The sequence below is a fragment of the Sinocyclocheilus grahami genome, unplaced genomic scaffold, assembly GCF_001515645.1.
Source record: "Sinocyclocheilus grahami isolate Dianchi unplaced genomic scaffold, SAMN03320097.WGS_v1.1 scaffold395.1, whole genome shotgun sequence".
Taxonomy (NCBI): Eukaryota; Metazoa; Chordata; class Actinopteri; order Cypriniformes; family Cyprinidae; genus Sinocyclocheilus; species Sinocyclocheilus grahami.
This window is the reverse complement of record NW_015505574.1, coordinates 460157-470744: the sequence shown is the minus strand read 5'-3', so window position 1 is coordinate 470744 and position 10588 is coordinate 460157. Positions and strand designations below refer to the sequence as shown.

At 37.6% G+C, this 10588-nt stretch overlaps 1 pseudogene; it reads right to left on the bottom strand.

The window, feature by feature from the left end:
* Nucleotides 1–447: 447 nt before the first annotated feature.
* LOC107550316 (3-phosphoinositide-dependent protein kinase 1-like) lies at nucleotides 448–8771 on the bottom strand (annotated as a pseudogene).
* Nucleotides 8772–10588: the final 1817 nt, after the last annotated feature.

Genomic DNA, 10588 nt, shown 5'->3' with positions numbered 1-10588 from the left:
TAGTTTGACAAACACAAGTAGAACAGTTCCTATTTCAATGGCTTAGATAAGTTTAGTGATCTAGTTTATATTTCTATGGTTTAATCAGATCATTTATCTGCATCAGTGCTATGTGTGTGCATGCTTGTGTTCTCGTGCAATACGCATCGAATAAAGACTGTTTGAGTGAGCCACGTGAAGCCTGATAATACAAAAGACAGTACAGCGAATAGCAGGCATGTGTTTCTCATAGCTGTTGTTTTTCTGTGTATATGTTTACCTTAAAACCTGGAAAGCTGAATGGTGAGTTCATTCGGTATGACCTCATTTCAGCGCTGCAAGATGTTGAGAAATGAAAACAGCCAGCATGCATGAGAGAGCCAAATGTACAAGACATGGAAAGTCTATTGGGAGCTGTTGTCTTAGCACTGCTGTCTCGCACATGTCAGAAACACAAGCAGAAAGATGTTACTCTTCATATACACTTTTATTAGCATGATTTTCTCCTGGACATTCTTTAGTATCATTAAAGGTGCACAGAAACCCAAGGGCATAAACATTGAATCTGATATAATTTAAGTGACCTGATTAGGACACACAAAAATATTGCAAAATATTACAGCCATCATTTACATTCAAAGGCTTTACATCTCAATATTTACAACACGTGGCCCCTGAACATGAGTCCATTAAAATCTCTGAATATTAGAATATAAATAATATTAGGTACTACAGGCTGAGCCACTGCCAGCAAATGGCCTTATATAAGAATAAAATTATACAAGGTGCAAATCCAGTAACACCGTGTTACTTTCTGAATAATACATCATCTGTACATCACAGTTACATTCGTTGGCAAACCTAGTCGTGTTATAAATACACAATTGAACAATTCCTCAAAAAATGCAAGGAGAAAACACACTTCTGTGCTTGGTTCTCACTTAGTTACAGCATTTTCGTTTGTCTGTGCTGGACCAGCATCCTTTTAAATGTACAATAAAGTGGTCAAAAACTGCATCTGCAAACACGGCCCTTATTTACAGTTGCAATTCTCTTCACAGCTCAATTCCCGTAGGTATAACACCATATTTACACTGCAAGAGAGTGACCCGGCTCGACAAAACGTGACTGTTGACAGCCGTCCGCTTTTGTCGCAACACCTAAGGCTGCTCGCTTGCTGTGCATACTGTGTAACGTACCTTATCAAGTACTTATTTTCAAACTAAACCAATGTTTATAAATAAAGTATAATATGAAACAAATATATACAGCAGATTTAAGGAGCCCAGTGCAAGTTTCACATGTGAAACCACAAAAAAATCCATTGCTGGGTACATTTCAGACTAAATATAACGGCTCAAAAGTGATTCTTTTTCAGATGATGATAATTACATGTAATATGACATAATACAGGTGAACAACATGACTTAGAGAATAAATATAAATATATTAATGATATGTGTATCAATTTAATATGTACTTGACCTGTAGGATCATTTGAGTGTCCTCTATAGCTATCCTTATTATTTTAAAAGGCAACAGATTGAGTGTTTCCCCCTCCCCCCCCCAAGCTTTTGGGATACTTCCTATGTATATACATATCTACATACACATATATAGAGTACAAATTGTGGATTTGCTGAGTTTTACTAATCTTTGATTTTATATTACACCTGCTAAATATGACAAAAACACTGCAAGCAAAACATCTTTTTACTTCAAGAAGGAATGTTGATGCACTAGTCCCATAAATGCACAGTTGACTTCCTGATTGGTAGCTGAATGGTGAAGGACTCAGACCTCTAAGCCTTGCCTTGACTCCAGTGGTCTTCTGATGCCCCAGCACGCTAGTAGTCTCTTATTAGTGATATACTGTTCCCCACACCTCTTGAATCTTCTTACACCATTTGTCCGCATTACCATTGGGATCCATGAGATAATATGTCCTGTTTGGCTGCACATGAGAAAACAATAAAAAGATTTAGCAGCATTTAGCAAAGTCCCAAGAAGTACCATGATATCACCATGTTTTCTTTGGATATGTAACCTTAGAGCACCATGTTAATACTACGTCATATAAATTATATTTACTAATCAGTCAGTATGATGCATTTATTAAAGTACCATACATTTAAAGAAATATTTCACTCAAAAAAATGATAATCTGATGAAAATGTACTCACCCTCAGGCCATCCTAGATGTAGATGAGGGTTTTTTTTTTTGGATCTGAACAGATTTCTAGAAATTTAGCATTACATGACTTGCTCACCAATGGATCCTCTGCAGTGAATGGGTGCCGTCAGAATGAGACTCCAAACTCCAACTCCAGTCCATCAATTAACATCGTGTGAAGTGAAAAGCTATGTGTTTGTAAGAAACAAATCCTGATTTAGACAAGATGACGTTTTCACTGGAAAAGCAATATTATGGATAGAGCACTCATATTTTAGTGGGAAGCAAAGGTTTGAAGTTAAAACATCTTAATGATGGATTTGTTTCCTACAAATACATGACTTTTCACTTCACAAGATGTTAACTGATGGACTGGAGCCGTGTGTATTACTTGTGGATTATTGTGATGTTTTTATCAGCTGTTTGGACTCTCATTCTGACGGCACCCATTCACTGCAGAGGATCCATTGGCGAACAAGTGATGTAATACTACACTTCTCCAAATCTGTTTCCGATGAAGAAACAAACTAATTTCCATCTTGGATGGCCTGAGGGTGAGTACATTTTCTGAGTACAAATTAAAAATTTTGGGTTAACTATTCATTTAAAGGAGACATATTATGCCCCTTTTTACAATATGTAATATAAGTCTCTGGTGTCTCCAGAATGTGTCTGTGAAGTTTCAGCTCAAAATACCCCACAGATCATTTATTATATCATTTTGAAAATGCCCATTTTGAGTGGAAGCAGAAACACTGTTTATCGCATCTGTCTCTTTAAATGCAAATGAGCTGCTGCTCCCCGCCCCCTTTTCCAGCTTTTCCAGAATAGAGCTGTGCCATTACAGCACATACCTGCTAAAACATCTGTTTTGGTTCTGATTATGTTTATCGCGCTGAAATCATGCGTTTCAAACCATATGAGTTTAAACTTCTGATATACGGTTTTCTGAGTGCACACATCCGAAGCACACGGACAGAAAGCGGCTGTCACAGCATGTGAGTACTAAACTAAGTTCTCATTCACACACAAGTTTACGTTAAAAACACACATGAGTAACAAAAACAGTTGGTTATGTCTGTGAAGGTAAACAGCTGGGAAATAAATCACATGTTTATTTTAGATCTGTGTGGCAGCAGCAATATACAGTAAATAAATCAATAAATGCAGTGCTCTGTTGTCTCCTCTGAGGCTGGGACTGTAAATAGTGTTCTGTGCTCGTCTGTGCAGCCAAAGACAGAACAGTTAGCGTGTTTTGCTCAAACTTTGCCGTGGCATTACACCGTTGTCGCTTGCGAAAACAAAATGACGGCGCCGTGGGTGTAAACGTACAGATTAAGGGGCGGTAATATTATAATGAGATCCCTTTGCCACGTCACCAAGGGAGCGAAATCTGACGCGCTCATTTTCTCAGGCGCTTGCAGAAAAAGGCTTCCCAAAACAAAGCTACTGGGTTAATCTTTTTCACGTTTCCTTGGATGGTAGATGCACCTGGGACCTGATTATAGCACTTAAAACCTGGAAAAGTCAGATTTTCATGATATGTCACCTTTAATACCATCCATAAAGCTTCTAGAGAAGGCAAATATTAGTCAAATAACTATAACATCATAACCTACAAATCAATTATAGAAATATCTATATATAAAACTGCTTATGTATTTATATTATAATGTAATAAAAAACGTTTTAAAAAAATACTAGAATTTTTACCGTGTGGACAAAAAATGTCTTGAAATTCTTGGCCTCGGGACGCAACTCTGGAGACCATGGAATTTCCCCCTTTAGTACTTTATTCACAGGATCCACATAATATAGATGTGGCCCTTCTGTCAGTAAAAGCTGACGGCGTCGAGCAAACAGTCCCTGTGAAAAATGACAAACAAGAAAGGGTCAAAAACATTTACTGTCATTACCAACTGCAGCCAAAAGAGGGTGCTATTGTTTTCGTATTTAACTCTTTTAAAAAAAAGAAAGAAAACCATGCACCTGTTTTTCACTCTAGATACCATAAAAGATAAGAGCCAGGGAGAAAAAAGATTTTTACCTTTCGTTTGTTAACTGGTCCCATTTTATATATCAAGTTATTTTCAACAAACTGGTGCCTTTAAGACAGAAAAAATTAGCAGATGTTAATGAATAACAAGCTGGCAGTTAGTGCTACTTGGTGTTGTTGAAAACAGCACTATAATGATCAAGAGTTCATTTTACAACATGCTATAAAAAAACCTAACAGGAAATGCAAGAGATAAAAAAGATCATTATTAGCACATACACACGCAACCCTTTATAATCTCTATTACTATGTGTAATAACAAAATGAATGTGTGTTTAAACTGCGCTGTCACTACAGGATGGCAATTTAATATTTAACCAGAATGAACGTTTATGAGCAAGAAAACTAATTTCTGAATGAAGGTTATAACATACCAAGGGTTGCCACTTGTTTGCTTCTGCAGCAGAAGTCGTTTCTCCTCACTGGAGAACTGCAGGTCCAGCTCAAAGGAGTTGCTGTCCAGGTCATGGATGTACTGCTCAATATTGCTGCAGGATCTCAGTGGGACGATCTGAGATGAGCTGGATGGGACCACCCGCAGGCTGCTGAACTGACTGAGGAGATCTTCATACTGGGGGATTCAAATAAAACAGCAAATCAATACACAGTGACAAGACCCAGCGAGCCTGCACTTATGAGCTCACAATTTGTACTATTAATAGAAACTTAAATATTTAACTTTAATTTAACCTGAACTCGTGGCCGATTTTATTTTGTATCAAAAAGTGAAAAAGAATATTAAATGATAAAAAAAATATTGACGGCAGGGCTTGATTTTAGCACCATCTCTAGCTCACAGCAGGTTGACGGTCAGGAGAGGGTATAAGGATGTTCTGCACAAGCCGTCAAGCTGACGTCATTAGAAGAAACGCCATTCTAGATGGGAAGCAAATTTTCAGATTTTGACGATATTACGAAGACAAAGTAATTTTCAGTGGATTAACTTGCATGGGTTATTTGTTCACCACAAGACTAGTAAGGTGTGCTAAGTAAATAGGATCAATTTTGATTTCATCCAGACTTAAAAGAAACATGAAACGTTAGCTGTAAAGTTGAACCCAGTTTTTATAGGTTTAATAAGTGGTCAATTTTAATTTCTTAATGCATGAGGCTATTTTCAAAAACAAAAACAAAACAAAACAAAAAACACGATGCAACAAAAAAACACCAAACGAAACGCAAAACAAAGATACAAAAATAACATGACAAAAACAAACAAACGAAACACAAAACAAAGAAACAAAAATAACAAAATAAAAAACATGACAAAAACAACCAAACGAAACAAAGTAACAAAAATAACAAAATAAAAAACATGACAAAAACAAACAAACGAAACAAAACAAAGAAACAAAAATAACAAAATAATAAACATGACAAAAACAACCAAACGAAACACAAAACAAAGAAACAAAAATAACAAAATAAAAAACAGAACAAAAACAACCAAACAAAAGACAAAACAAAGAAACAAAAACAACAAAATAATAAACATGACAAAAACAAACAAACGAAACACAAAACAAAGAAACAAAAATAACAAAATAAAAAACATGACAAAAACAACCAAACGAAACAAAGTAACAAAAATAACAAAATAAAAAACATGACAAAAACAAAAACGAAACACAAAACAAAGAAACAAAAATAACATGACAAAAACAAACAAACGAAACATAAAACAAAGAAACAAAAATAACAAAATAATAAACATGACAAAAACAACCAAACAAAAGACAAAACAAAGAAACAAAAATAACAAAATAAAAAACAGAACAAAAACAACCAAACAAAAGACAAAACAAAGAAACAAAAACAACAAAATAAAAATCATAACAAAAAATAACCCAAAATAAAACAAAAGAAAAAACAATCAAAACACTGTTTATATGTAATTTTTCACAGTACTGTGCATAATAGGTATGATAAATGTAACTAACATTGCCATAGTAGTCTTCATCATCTTCAGCCATGGCTGGTAGGTAAGGGGTCAGCTTGGGTGGAGTCTGAACCGGCAAGTTCTCCCATGCGATTGTCTCAAAGAACATGTGGCCTTTCAGTGGATTGAACCCACCCATTTCCTCACATCCTAGCCTCTTTCTAGGGTCCAAAGACTGAAATCAGAAGGAAAACAATGAGTGTGCTTCAACACACTCGTGCGGCCCGAAAGTGATGATAGGTAATGGAAACAAAGATTCTTACCAACAGTCGCTGCACCAGATCTTTAGCTTTAGGGAAGAACTTCTCAGGAAATTCATATTCCAGCTTTATTATCTTTTGGAAAATCAAGTACTCGTTCCTATTAAAAGACAAAAGTAAATGACTAACTGAACTAAATCAATATCAACTGAATGGTCTGCAGCGAAGAGCTCTGAATCAGCTGAGAGAACGAAAGGGTTAAGTTAGTCACGTGGTTGAGTGTTTTGTTTTCAACGGCCGTCCAAGCCAATGTATTGGTTGTAATGTAACCAAAACGGCAAGCGGGTCATGTGACCCAGTGGTTGGGGTTTCCTCAGAAGCCCTCTGTACTGTCTACACAAACAAGTCATAAACACCAAAGCCAACACTTCCTGTTATTTCACACCATGTTTTTTAAAACTGCAATTACAACAGTGATCAACCACCAGCACTTCAGCTGAAGTGCAAAGCATCATCACCACATTATTTTGAATTGATCAATAACTTACCCGGCTCTAAACGGAGGTAACCCAGCCACCAGCTGGTAGATTATACAACCCAGTGCCCAGAGGTCAGAACTAAAAGAGCAATATCACAGAAAATAAAACAATTTCAATGCAACTTATTCACATCTTAATCTGGTAATATTGCACATTAAATGCCAAAACCTTTTGCAGGCTGATTTTTCCATCAGCAGCTCTGGAGAAACGTACTGTGCAGTGCCAACAAAAGAATTGGCTCTTGCTATAAAGACAAATCTTGATATTAGAGCAGATTTAGGTGGGCAAAACATCATTACATATCTTCAGTGGCCGTAACCACGCTGGCTAACAACTCATATATGTGCACAAAGAAAAATGATAGACTGTCCCATATTTATGTTATTTGAGAGCTGTTGTGAGTGTATCTATAGCTAACAAATGCTTCATGCCTGACCTACAAGGGGGTTGAAGGAAGTTATCGACAGTCGCTAGGAAAAAACAACAACCAGAGCAAAGCAATTCCACGAAATATTTAATAATGGTGCGTTACTTTGAACGCTGTCTGCTGACAACTGTTTTGCTGTCCCGAAGTCCATCATTTGAATGTGCATGTCTTCGCTCAGTAAAATGTTCTCTGGCTTAAGGTCCCTAAATAAAAATAAATCAATCAATCAAAATTCAAATGAATATTTAAAAATGCATTACGAAATTATTCCTAGGGTCATATTGTTGGTCAAAAGTGTAAATTACCTGTGAATAATTCCCATTGCGTGCAAATACTCGAGCGCACAAACTATCTCAGCAGTGTAGAATCTTGTGCAAGTCTCATCAAATGAGCCTATTTTGCGAATGTATCTAAGTAGTTCTCCATTCTTTGCATAACTGAGGGCGAAATCTGATGGATTAGAAGTTAAGAACATTTTAACAAAGTAATAATGAGTTTAACAAACACACACTTGATTTCATTTCACAGTTCAACACCACAGTTTTACTCTGAAAAGGATACATAATTTATGGGAATCTTGAAATGTGAAGAAGAGCTTTACGATAAAGGGGTGATCTATGCTTGACAATATGTCCTTCTCTCTGATCACATAGTGTGCTTTATTCTCTTTCCTGATGTGATTCTTCTCTAGAATCTTCACTGGAAAACAAATTGACATCGGTTTAGTTCATTTATTTACTATCATATATATATATACATATATAATTTAATATAATATAATGCCCATTACTTGCATATTCCTTTCCTGTGGCCAGTTCCTTTGCAAGCACAACCTGCAATTCAAATGTGTACAGCTATTACAACAAATCAATGAAATCATCGTAAAACTTTATTGTTATTAAACTACCAAAAATATCTGTCACTAAACTGGCTATTTGGGCCCCCCAAAAAATATATAAATTTGTTTTAAAATTGTTGATTATTAAATAAATATTAAATATTTTATTGCAAAGTCTTCTGACATGCAGGCTACTAAAACAAAAAATTGTACCCACCGTTGAGAAGGAACCCTCTCCTAAAATTTTGCCAAAGCTGAAATCCTCCTTCTTGCGTGATTGTGGAGGCTTGATGGTAGACGTCTTTGGCTGAGCGCTTGCCTCACCCCCGCGGACTTCCATACTGAGACAATGAGGAAGGCTGGAGTTGAGCTGAGTCCTTACCATTGATGAAAAGCACAGGGACACAACGCCGCGCTAGGCTGGATGGGAGCAGCATCGTACTGAACGAGCAAAACACACACAGAGAGCAAACATGACACAGAATCAGACATGCGGCTGCATGTGCGATGAGGAACAAAACCACCTTGGAGGCAGTAACCAGCAGCTGATAAAGTACAGTAGAGCTTCCGCAGAGGGGAGGGCTGTGTTTGTTTTCACCCAGGATTACGAGTACTCGCATTCATTCACTCAGACCTGCCTTTGTTTACGCTGCAGAGAACCATTTCCATGACCATAAAGTGTAAAAGCGTAACATTTCGGTTTGTACATCTAGTTTTGTAATTTTGTGCAACAAATATCCTTAAAAAAGAAAAGAAAAAAGTAAACTGTCAAATATAAAAAAAAAACATGAAATGCTAACTTGTTTGACATTTTGATTTGAATCAAAGTCACATCCAACAAGGGGAAAAAAAACATAATTTTCTTCAGTTCTGTAGATTGTTTTGCTGTTTTATCCCAGTGCGACTCCTCTGCTTTGAATCTGTATATGGGCTAATTTGTGGAAATAGTCATGTCGGCCTAATGACAAGCAATATTTGTTTACATGTCTCTTCTGCTGTAAAGCAGCAGAAACAGTCAGAGTTGGATTAGCTGGTATGTCATGGTGTTGTTTGTCAAGTGAGCATGTCTCTAGTGAGAGCGGTTTTATGAGGTGACTGTACAGACACCTTAAACAAATTAAACAAATCCATCATTAACCGACTCTGCGCTGCTGCGTCACTTCCTCTGGCATGTTCTCGAGCGCTGCTGCTTGTTTTTAGCCTGTCAGCTGACAAACGACATGTCAAAACAACCACAGTAACTGCAATCAAATTACGCTGCATATAACTAATGACATAACTACATGCAATAACGACGAACTATGTTAAAGCACGGATTTATTTATTTATTTTTTATAACATAAAAATTAAGGAATGCTGAAAGAAACAAGCCCGTGCCCTTCGTCTTCCAAAACGCCTAAACAAACAAACAAATTGCTTGAATTATTTAAATTACATTTACAGAATAAAGCTTACTAAAGTGAAACCCCTCCCGAAACACTAAGCTGCTTAGCTAGGAGAAGATAGCAAGTGGCTAATTCAGACAGTGTGAGTACAGATGCGACTCCAGGACATCCTCTCATTCAGTGTGACTCGAGTGTTATGTTGTGTTTTTCATCATATACTCACAGCTTGGCTCTTGGTCTTGGACATGGACGGCTGCAGGCGGAAAATGTCTCAGTATTGTTGTCATTGCAGAGCTGTAGTGGATGGCCGCTGCACCACAACAAGCGCTCGCGCAGCGCACACTCTAGACAGCAGAGGGCGGCACATCTCCACAGCGCGCGCAATGAGGGAGACGCCGAAAGAGTTGCCAAGTCCGCGTATTATACGCGACTTTAGGCTTCTTTTTTTGTAAAGTTGCGTGAAAAAAATCCCGGGTCTCGGGATGCGTTTTTTTGGGGCTTTTTTAAAAAAATATATGGTTGCTTGTTGCTTCGTTTCTTTCTTTATTTCTCCAATGCATTGATTGACACGCGGTCTGCTCACAGTTAAAGGCAGGGTATGTGATTTTTCAAAAACGCTTTAGAAAACTGATCCGGGCCGAATCGCAAAACAAACTTGTAGCCAATCAGCAGTAAGGGGCGTGTCTACTCATGATGTGGAGGAGAGAGTGTTCAGTGCACAGGACGGACATTAGCGGAGCCGAGCGACAGAGAGATGGAGATGGCGGATAAAAAACAAAAGAGGAAAACGTCTGCGGAACGATAAGGCAAGAGGTAGGACCCGTGTAAATATCGGATCAGCTTTCCAGCACTGGAGAGAACTCAAGGAGCGGAGGCCTGCGATCGGACGCTGAGGTTGCTTTGTTTCTTCTCAATAGGTGAGTAACACCGTGTCTACAACAGCTAAAGTCTGCCTACACTGGACTCGATCAAACGACCGTTGAAAACCATTTGAAATTTGTGTCAGCACGTCATAAATAGAACCTGGCAGCAGTTTTCTGTCGGGGATTTGT